This window comes from Bufo bufo, chromosome 2, assembly GCF_905171765.1.
Source record: "Bufo bufo chromosome 2, aBufBuf1.1, whole genome shotgun sequence".
In the NCBI taxonomy this organism is placed as follows: domain Eukaryota; kingdom Metazoa; phylum Chordata; class Amphibia; order Anura; family Bufonidae; genus Bufo; species Bufo bufo.
Window position 1 is genome coordinate 442,211,866 of NC_053390.1, and position 10,480 is coordinate 442,222,345.

Below are 10,480 nucleotides of genomic sequence, written 5' to 3' on the forward strand. Positions count from 1 at the left end.
CAGGTAAAAAGCCTTTAGGAGGTTATAGGCACCTTTTTTTTTTTTTCCTCGTGACGCTGCTGAAGCTGGTTTCTTAGTCGCATTATATATGTTTTTTATTTTTATTTTTTTATTAAGGAATTATAAGGAAACATTAAGTCACCAATAAAAGAAGTTGCACTGAGCGGTCCAGAGGGGAAATCCGTTGTAGGCTGCATGAAAACTGAAATAACTGAGAAAAGAGTGTCATTTAAAGGGGTTGTCTAATCTCGCTGTTACAAAGGTGAGATGAGCCTATGCCGGGTGGCTGGGAACCAGCAGAGTGGCCCGGTGCCGAGTTTCAGTAGCTCCCATTAACCACCTCAGCCCCCAGTGCTTAAACACCCTGAAAGACCAGGCCACTTTTTACAATTCTGCACTACACTACTTTCACCGTTTATTGCTCGGTCATGCAACTTACCACCCAAATGAATTTTACCTCCTTTTCTTCTCACTAATAGAGCTTTCATTTGGTGGTATTTCTTTGCTGCTGACATTTTTACTTTTTTTGTTATTAATCGAAATTTAACGATTTTTTTGCAAAAAAATGAAATTTTTCACTTTCAGTTGTAAAATTTTGCAAAAAAAACGACATCCATATATAAATTTTGCTCTAAATTTATAGTTCTACATGTCTTTGATAAAAAATAAATGTTTGGGTAAAAAAAAAATGGTTTGGGTAAAAGTTATAGCGTTTACAAACTATGGTACAAAAATGTGAATTTCCGCTTTTTGAAGCAGCTCTGACTTTCTGAGCACCTGTCATGTTTCCTGAGGTTCTACAATGCCCAGACAGTACAAACACCCCACAAATGACCCCATTTCGGAAAGTACACACCCTAAGGTATTTCGTGATGGGCATAGTGAGTTCATAGAAGTTTTTATTTTTTGTCACAAGTTAGTGGAATATGAGACTTTGTATGAAAAAAAAAAAAAAATCATAATTTTCCACTAACTTGTGACAAAAAATAAAAAATTCTAGGAACTTGCCATGCCCCTCACGGAATACCTTGGGGTGTCTTCTTTCCAAAATGGGGTCACTTGTGGGGTAGTTATACTGCCCTGGCATTTTCCAGGGGCCCTAATGTCTGGTAAGTAGGTAAATGACCTGTGAAATCCGAAAGGTGCTCTTTGGAATGTGGGCCCCTTTGCCCACCTAGGCTGCAAAAAAGTGTCACACATGTGGTATCGCCGTATTCAGGAGAAGTTGGGGAATGTGTTTTGTGGTGTCATTTTACATATACCCATGCTGGGTGAGAGAAATATCTTGGCAAAAGACAACTTTTCCCATTTTTTTATACAAAGTTGGCATTTGACCAAGATATTTATCTCACCCAGCATGGGTATATGTAAAATGACACCCCAAAACATATTCCCCAACTTCTGCTGAATACGGAGATGCCACATGTGTGACACTTTTTTGCAGCCTAGGTGGGCAAAGGTGCCCAAATTCCTTTTAGGAGGGCATTTTTAGACATTTGGATACCAGACTTTTTCTCACGCTTTGGGGCCCCTAAAATGCCAGGGCAGTATAAATACCCCACATGTGACCCCATTTTGGAAAGAAGACACCCCAAGGTATTCAATGAGGGGCATGGCGAGTTCATTGAAAAAAAAAAATTTTGGCACAAGTTAGCGGAAATTGATTTTTTTGATTTTTTTCTCACAAAGTCTCCCTTTCCGCTAACTTGGGACAAAAATTTCAATCTTTCATGGACTCAATATGCCCCTCAGCGAATACCTTGGGGTGTCTTCTTTCCAAAATGGTGTTATTTGTGGGGTGTTTGTACTGCCCTGGCATTTGAGGGTCTCCGCAATCATTACATGTATGCCCAGCATTAGGAGTTTCTGCTATTCTCCTTATATTGAGCATACGGGTAATGAGATTTTTTTTTTCCGTTCAGCCTCTGGGCTGAAAGAAAAAAATGAACGGCACAGATTTCTTCATTCGCATCGATCAATGTGGATGAAAAAATCTCTGCCAAAAAAAGAAAAAGGAGGGGAAAGGCGTCTGCCAGGACATAGGAGCTCCGCCCAACATCCATACCCACTTCAGCTCGTATGCCCTGGCAAACCAGATTTATCCATTCACATCAATAGATGTGGATGAATAAATCATTGCCGGGATTTTTTTTTTATATATACAAAGTGTTTTCCAAAGTATATGAACACCGCCACCTCCTCAGCTCATATGCCTCGGCAAACGTATCTTTTACTGCAGAGGAGAAATCTCGTCTTGCAGCGCCGCATACACCGACTTGCGTGTAATCTGACAGCAGCGCAATGCTTCTGTCAGAATGCACATCAGTGCTGCAGCTAGTTGATCGGTTGGTCCACCTGGAAGGTAAAAAAAACAAAACAAAAAAGAAAAAACCAGGCCGCAAAGCAATAACTTTATTAACTTTAGAACAGAACATATTAACTTTTTTTTAACTTTTTTAACTTTTTTACTTACCGGTAATTTTTTTTTTGTTTAGTTTTTTTTACCTTTATAGAACAAACCTCTCCTTCCCCATGGGACAATGTGCAAAGCGCAAATCGCCCAAAGATGTGGCGAAGTACGTTATGCACTTTATCCCAGGTGAAAGGAGAGGTTTGCAGCAGCTGAGAGTAAAAGGGCCCTAATAGCCCTGTGTGCCTGTCCTGTGAGATGCAATCCCTATGCTAGGTGTACCTGTGTGTGGTACTTCCGGAAACACTCACCAAAGCATAGGGCAGGGTGGTCAGGACAGTCAGGACAGAAATAGCGGGTGTCACGCCTTATTCCACTCCTGCTACAGACACAACATCTTTTTCGGGGTGACGGTTGGGTTGAGGTACCAGGAACGACACTGGGGAAATGTCGCTCGTGTAGACGGCTAACTACACTGGTGGATGGGGCCACGGAACCTCCTGGATATAGGAGGTTCTCGATGATCTCTTCCTGGAATTTGAGGAAGGATCCTGTTCTCCCAGCCTTACTGTAGAGAACAAAACTATTGTAGAGCGCCAATTGAATTAAATATACAGACACCTTCTTATACCAGCGTCTGGTTCTGCGGGAAACTAAATACGGAGACAACATCTGGTCATTGAAGTCCACCCCTCCCATGAGCGCATTATAGTCGTGGACACAGAGGAGCTTTTCAATGACACGGGTTGCTCGCTCAATTTGGATTGTCGTGTCTGCGTGAATGGAGGAGAGCATGTAAACGTCACGCTTGTCTCTCCATTTCACCGCGAGCAGTTCTTCGTTACACAAGGCAGCCCTCTCCCCCCTTACAAGCCGTTGGGGGAAGCCCACGCGACTAGTTCACGCGGTGCCACAGGCGCAAATCCGTTCTAGAAACAAATGCCTAAAGAGGGCCACACTTGTGTAAAAATTGTCCATATAAAGATGGTACCCCTTGCCGAATAAGGGTGACACCAAGTCCCAGACTGTCTTCCCACTGCTCCCCAGGTAGTCAGGGCAACCGACCGGCTCCAGGGTCTGATCTTTTCCCTCATAGATCCGAAATTTGTGGGTATAGCCTGTGGCCCTTTCACAGAGCTTATACAATTTGACCCCATACCGGGCACGCTTGCTTGGGATGTATTGTTTGAAGCCAAGGCGCCCGGTAAAATGTATTAGGGACTCGTCTACGCAGATGTTTTGCTCGGGGGTATACAAATCTGCAAATTTCTGGTTGAAATGGTCTATGAGGGGCCGAATTTTGTGGAGCCGGTCAAAAGCTGGGTGGCCTCTGGGACGGGAGGTGGTGTTGTCGCTAAAATGCAGGAAACGGAGGATGGCCTCAAATCGTGCCCTGGACATAGCAGCAGAGAACATGGGCATGTGATGAATCGGGTTCGTGGACCAATATGACCGCAATTCATGCTTTTTTGTCAGGCCCATGTTGAGGAGAAGGCCCAAAAAAAATTTAAGTTCGGAAACTTGGACTGGTTTCCACCGGAAAGGCTGGGCATAAAAGCTTCCCGGGTTGGCGGATATAAATTGTGTGGCATACTGGTTGGTCTCTGCCACGACTAAGTCCAAGAGCTCCGCAGTCAAGAACAGCTCAAAAAATCCCAGGGCCGAACCGATTTGAGCCGTCTCAACCCGAACTCCAGACTGGGCGGTGAAAGGGGGAACTACAGGTGCGGCTGAAGTTGGTGACTGCCAATCAGGGTTTGCCAGCACCTCAGGGATTCTAGGGGCTCTACGGGCCTGTCTGTGCGGTGGCTGCGATGGGGTAACTAGTGCACGTGCCACTGTACCAGCTTCAACTGCCCTTCTGGTGCTCGCCACGTCACCATGTTGTACGGCAGTGCTGGTACTAGGTCCAGGGAGGGCTGCGCTGCTGGTGTATGCCTCACCACGTGATCCGGCAGCGACAGCCCCACTCTGCTGCTCTTGAAGCGGATCCTGCATAACCTGTGGTCTAGCGACACGGGGCCGGGTACGCCTGGTGCTGCCAGGGACCTCAACCTCCTCGTCCGAACTTTGGGTCAGAGAGCCACTGCTTTCCACAGGTTCATATTCTGACCCGCTAGATTCGTCAGATGAGGGTTCCCACTCCTCATCCGACTGGGTCAGAATCCTGTAGGCCTCTTCAGAAGAATACCCCCTGTTTGACATTTTGGACTACTAAATTTAGGGGTATTCCCTGAGACTACCCAAGAAAAAAAGCAAGCCTGTCTTACAAAGGGGAGGCTAGCGAAGTACCGGAGGCCGCTGCGGTTGATAAAAATATCAAAACTGATTTTTTTATCGCCGCAGTGCGTGTAAAATGAATGTGCAGTGATAAAAAAAATATATATTTTTTGTCACTGCGGTGGGGCGGGCGTGGGTGAACGCACGTGTGGGCGACCGATCAGGCCTGATCGGGCAAACACTGCGTTTTGGGTGGAGGGCAAGCTAAGGTGACACTAATACAATTATAGATCTGACCGTGATCAGTTTTGATCACTTACAGATACTATAAAAGTACAAATGCTGATTAGCGATACGCTAAACAGCGAATAAGTGACTGCGGTGCGGTGGGCTGGGCGCTAACTCACGCTAAACTACCTAACCAAGGGGCCTAAACTATCCCTAAAACCTAACAGCCAATACTAGTGGAAAAAAAAAAAGTGACAGTTTACACTGATCACTTTTTTTCCTTTCACTGGTGACAGGGGCGATCAAAGGGGTGATCAAAGGGTTAATTGGGGTGCAGGTGGGTGATCTGGGGCTAAGGTGTAGTGTTTGGTGTACTTACAGTTCAGTCTGCTTCTCTGCTGGATCCAACCGACGAAAAGGACCAGCAGAGGAGCAGAGAAGCCATATAACAGATCATATTTACTAATATGATCTGTTATATGACTTGTGATTGGATTTTTTGAAAATCGCCAGCCTGCCAGCCAATGATCATTGCTGGCAGGCTGGTGACGAAATTGTTCTTTAACTTTTGCCGGCCCGCGATGCGCATGCGCGGGCCGGCTTGGAGCGAAATCTCGCGTCTCGCGAGATGACGCGTATATGCGTGATTGTGCGCAGCGCTGCCACCTCCGGAACGCGAATCTGCGTTAGGCGGTCCGGAGGTGGTTAAAGTGCATGGCGGCTGCAGAAACACACAGCAAGCTATGCTGTTTCCGCGGTAACAATCAGAGCACTGGCCCACTCCCCTGTATCCCAGCCACCTGGTGGTCCCAGCATAGTCCCATTTCGTATTAGTGATGGCAACATGAGACAACCTCTTTAAATGGCTGGGGCACTGATCTCACTTTGTCAAGATACAGAGGGTGATGCCCCATATAACATTTAGTTCAGTTCAGCCTAGGCCAGAACAGATTTCGGGCACAAGAATTGGCATTAAAGTGGGCAGATGGACACTTTTCACTGATAGGAATAAGTAACTGGTGTTTTAAAGTGGCCCAAATGTCTTTGAGTTTCTACTTTCACACTGCCAACATACAGAGGGTGATTCCCACATTACATTCGACTGCGTTCAGACTGGCCTGAACAGGTTCTAGGCAGAAGAACTGACCAGACATAAACAGTAGAAAAATAGTGCAACATTCAGGACTATTTTATTTGGTAAAGAAAATTTGACGCCAGAATGGAGATGTTAAATTACAGTGTGCGCTACTACTAGGTCTTCCTTCGTCGGGGATGTAGTCCTAATGTCATAAAAGCAAAGCAAAAAACAATGCAACAGCACTCTGCAAACAAATACTAAAATAGATACAACCGTGCTATACTCACTAGAGAAAATGTACTAATGCTATATGTTATTAGGGTGGCCACTGGCTTCACCCCAGAAAGCCGGACCTAACTGGCCACTCCCCCAAACGGCTAAACCATGCCCCCATCACCGGCCAAAAAAGGGTGAGTGGGAGAACTTTCAGAAGGGAAGGTGAGCTGGGGGTAGCCAGGGTGCTTCTCTCCCCTTCAGTCAGCCATAGGGAGCCATGTCTGCAGCTCTAGTGACTGACTAGGGGTGAGAAAAGCCTCAGTCTGTTGCTGCAGCTCACGCTCAGACAGCGCAATGCCGCTGTCAGAGCGTGAGCTACTGAAAGGGTGGACATCCTTGTGTCCGTCCAGGCCCTGCGCCGGACGGAGGACAGGGAGCCAGAAAACTGGACGGTCTGGCCTAAAACTGGACGTCTGGCCACCCTATACATTATAGCAGAGGTCGCAATAACGCCTGTACAAGCGTCTATGACTCTTGTTCAGGCGATTTTACTCCCTGGAAAAAGTCTAAGGCAAACCAATACGCCTTAGACTTTTCCCCCACATTTATCAGCGATGCTGCCTGTGCATGAAATAACCAAGAACAAAGCTCCTTATAGCAAGGAGCTTTGTTATTGGTTGGTTATTGGCGCGCCAGAGCGATACGGGTCGGGTCAGGCAGGGGAAGCCGACGGGAGCTGGAAGGTGGAGGGGCCGGTCCCGGGGGTGGCTGTAGAAAGGAGAGCAGGGTGCGCTGCCCAAGGACCCCGGCAAACAAGACAGGGCCGCTGGAAAGCTAAGGAGCTGCGGACTCATGTGACTGGTCTGAGAGAAGAGCTGCCCCCGGGTCTGTTTCCCCCTTCCCACAGCTGTGTTGTGGCAGTGAAAAGCCCGGCCTGTCAGTCTTGAAGTGATTCCCCCCTCCCCCAATCATGGTTCCGTCCAGTCTCCCATTTTTCTGCTCCCCCCTTCTCCACCTGTCACCCAACTAGTAACCCTGCTCCCCCCCCACTAGTGAGCCTGCCCCCCCTCCTCCTGTCACCCCACTAGTGACCCTGCTCCCCCCTCCTCCTGTCACCCCACTAGTGACCCTGCACCACCCCTCCTCCTGTCACCCCACTAGTGACCTTGCACCACCCCTCCTCCTGTCACCCCACTAGTAACCCTGCTCCCCCCCACCAGTGACCCAGCTCCCCCTCCTCCTGCTATCCCACTAGTAACCCTGCTCCCCCCACTAGTGACCCTGCTCCCCCCTCCTCCTGTCACCCCACTAGCGACCCTTCTCCCCCCTCCTCTTGTCACTCCACTAGTAACTCTACTCCCCACTAGTTACCCTGCTCCGCCCTCCTCCTGTCACCCCACTAGTGACCTTGCACCACCCCTCCTCCTGTCACCCCACTAGTAACCCTGCTCCCCCCCACCAGTGACCCTGCTCCCCCTCCTCCTGTCACCCACTAATACCCTGCTCCCCCCACTAGTGACCCTGCTCCCCCTCCTCCTGTCACCCCACTAGCGACCCTGCTCCCCCTCCTCCTGTCACCCCACTAATAACTCTACTCCCCACTAGTTACCCTGCTCCGCCCTCCTCCTGTCACCCCACTAGTGACCCTGCTCCCCCTCCTCCTGTCACCCCACTAGCGACCCTGCTACCCCCTCCTCCTGTCACCCCACTAGTAACTCTACTCCCCACTAGTTACCCTGCTCCGCCCTCCTCCTGTCACCCCACTAGTGACCCTGCTCCCCCCTCCTCTTGTCACCCCACAGGGAAGAAGCTGAACAGACTCTGTCGACTATGATGGGATCCGTTCAGTTTCCGTTCACTATCCTGCTCCACCTTCCTTCTGTCACCCCACTAGTGACCCCTCCTCCTGTCACCCCACTAGTGACCCTGCTCCCCCCCTCCTGCTGTCACTCCACTAGTGACCCTGCCCCCCCCCTCCTCCTGTCACCCCGCTAGTAACCCTGCTCCCCCCCCACCAGTGACCCTGCTCCCCCTCCTCCTGTCACCCCACTAATAACACTGCTCCCCCCTCCTCCTGTCACCCCACAGGGAAGAAGCTGAACAGACTCTGCAGACTATGATGGGATCCATTCAGTTTCCGTTCACTATCCTGCTCCCCCTTCCTCCTGTCACCCCACTAGTGACCCCTCCTCCTGTCACCCCACTAGTGACCATGCTCCCCCCCTCCTCCTGTCACCCCACTAGTGATCCTGTACCCCACTACTCCTGTCACCCCACTAGTAACCCTGCTCCCCCCACCAGTGACCCTGCTCCCCCTCCTCCTGTCACCTCACTAGTAACCTTGCTCGCCCCTCCTCCTGTCACCCCACTAGTGACCTTGCACCACCCCTCCTCCTGTCACCCCACTAGTAACACTGCTCCCCCCCCACCAGTGACCCTGCTCCGCCCTCCTCCTGTCACCCCACTAGTGACCCTGCTCCCCCTCCTCCTGTCACCCCACTAGCGACCCTGCTACCCCCTCCTCCTGTCACCCCACTAGTAACTCTACTCCCCACTAGTTACCCTGCTCCGCCCTCTTCCTGTCACCCCTCTAGTGACCCTGCTCCCCCCTCCTCTTGTCACCCCACAGGGAAGAAGCTGAACAGACTCTGTCTACTATTATGGTATCCGTTCACTATCCTGCTCCCCCTTCCTTCTGTCACCCCACTAGTGACCCCTCCCCCCTCCTCCTGTCACCCCACTAGTGACCCTGCTCCCCCCCTCCTGCTGTCACCCCACTAGTGACCCTGCACCCCCCTCCTCCTGTCACCCCGCTAGTAACCCTGCTCCCCCCCACCAGTGACCCTGCTCCCCCTCCTCCTGTCACCCCACTAATAACACTGCTCCCCCCTCCTCCTGTCACCCCACAGGGAAGAAGCTGAACAGACTCTGCAGATTTTGATGGGATCCATTCAGTTTCCGTTCACTATCCTGCTCCCCCTTCCTCCTGTCACCCCACTAGTGACCCCTCCTCCTGTCCCCCCACTAGTGACCATGCTCCCCCCCCTCCTCCTGTCACCCCACTAGTGACCCTGTACCCCACTACTCTTGTCACCCCACTAGTAACCCTTCTCCCCCCACCAGTGACCCTGCTCCCCCTCCTCCTGTCACCTCACTAGTAACCTTGCTCGTCCCTCCTCCTGTCACCCCACTGTTGACCCTGCTCCCCCCTCATCCTGTCACCCCACAGAGAAGAAGCTGAACAGACTCTGCCGACTGTGATTGGATCTGTTCAGTTTCCATTTGGGATCCTGTCTTTTTACCAGATAAAAAAGTGCTGCATATGAGGCTTTTTTGTCTGGTCTTTCAACAGAATCTGCAACAGAGGCTCCAAATGCAGATGTGAGTGAGTGCAGGCCTATGTATTATGTATTTTAATTACCGTACCTTTCGTACTCCTCCTTTGGTAAAAATACTCCTCAAAAATGGTCAGAGGAGTATTTTTACTTTTCTGGAAAAAGCGTAGTGCGACCTCTGAATGTGAGATTTTGTATAAAATTATTTGTGCCTGTCCGCCAACTACAAGGTGATCTCTTAAGGACAGGAACCTAACACTAAATACATTGTGTTTGTTTTTGCTTTTGCGCTTCCAGCCATGGCGATGTGCACCTACGCACTGGGATGTGCTGACTAGCCCTAATTTCTTTCTTTGCAGTCTGCCTTGGCGCCATTGATTGTGCACTCCTAGCTAGCCTGTCTGCCCTATAGGCTGATTTTAATTAGTGCCAGTATAAAGCTGTCGCCTGCTCTTCCTGCATTTAATGGAGGCCAGTATGGCACCAGAGGAGGTAGTATTTAGTGCAGGTTCCTGTCCTAAAGAGATCGCCTTGACGCTGGCGGACAGGCACAAATCATTTTGTACAAAATATATTTGCCAAGAATCTCACATTTACTATAGTGAGTATGGTACTATTGTATTTACTTTATTATTTGAGTTTGCAGAGAGCTGTTGCATTGTGTTTGTTGTTGCTTTTGTGCTTTCAGCCATGGTGACGTGCACCTGAGCATTGGGATATGCTGACTAACCCCCATTTTTTTTCTTTGCAGTCCTAATGTTGTCCCTGACGAAGGAAGATGCTTTAACCTTCTGAAATGACAAGGTGTCCCTCATGCCACATCCAGCACCACCATCCATTTAAGTCTGTTTCTTCAGTAGAACAGAAAAACCTAAATAAGAACACAGATGTGATCCCAGCCAAACCTATTCAAATCAGCAAAAAGTGTCCATCTATTTTGATGCCAGTTCTGTCCAGAACCTGCCCTGAACTCAACTGAATTTAATACGGGGC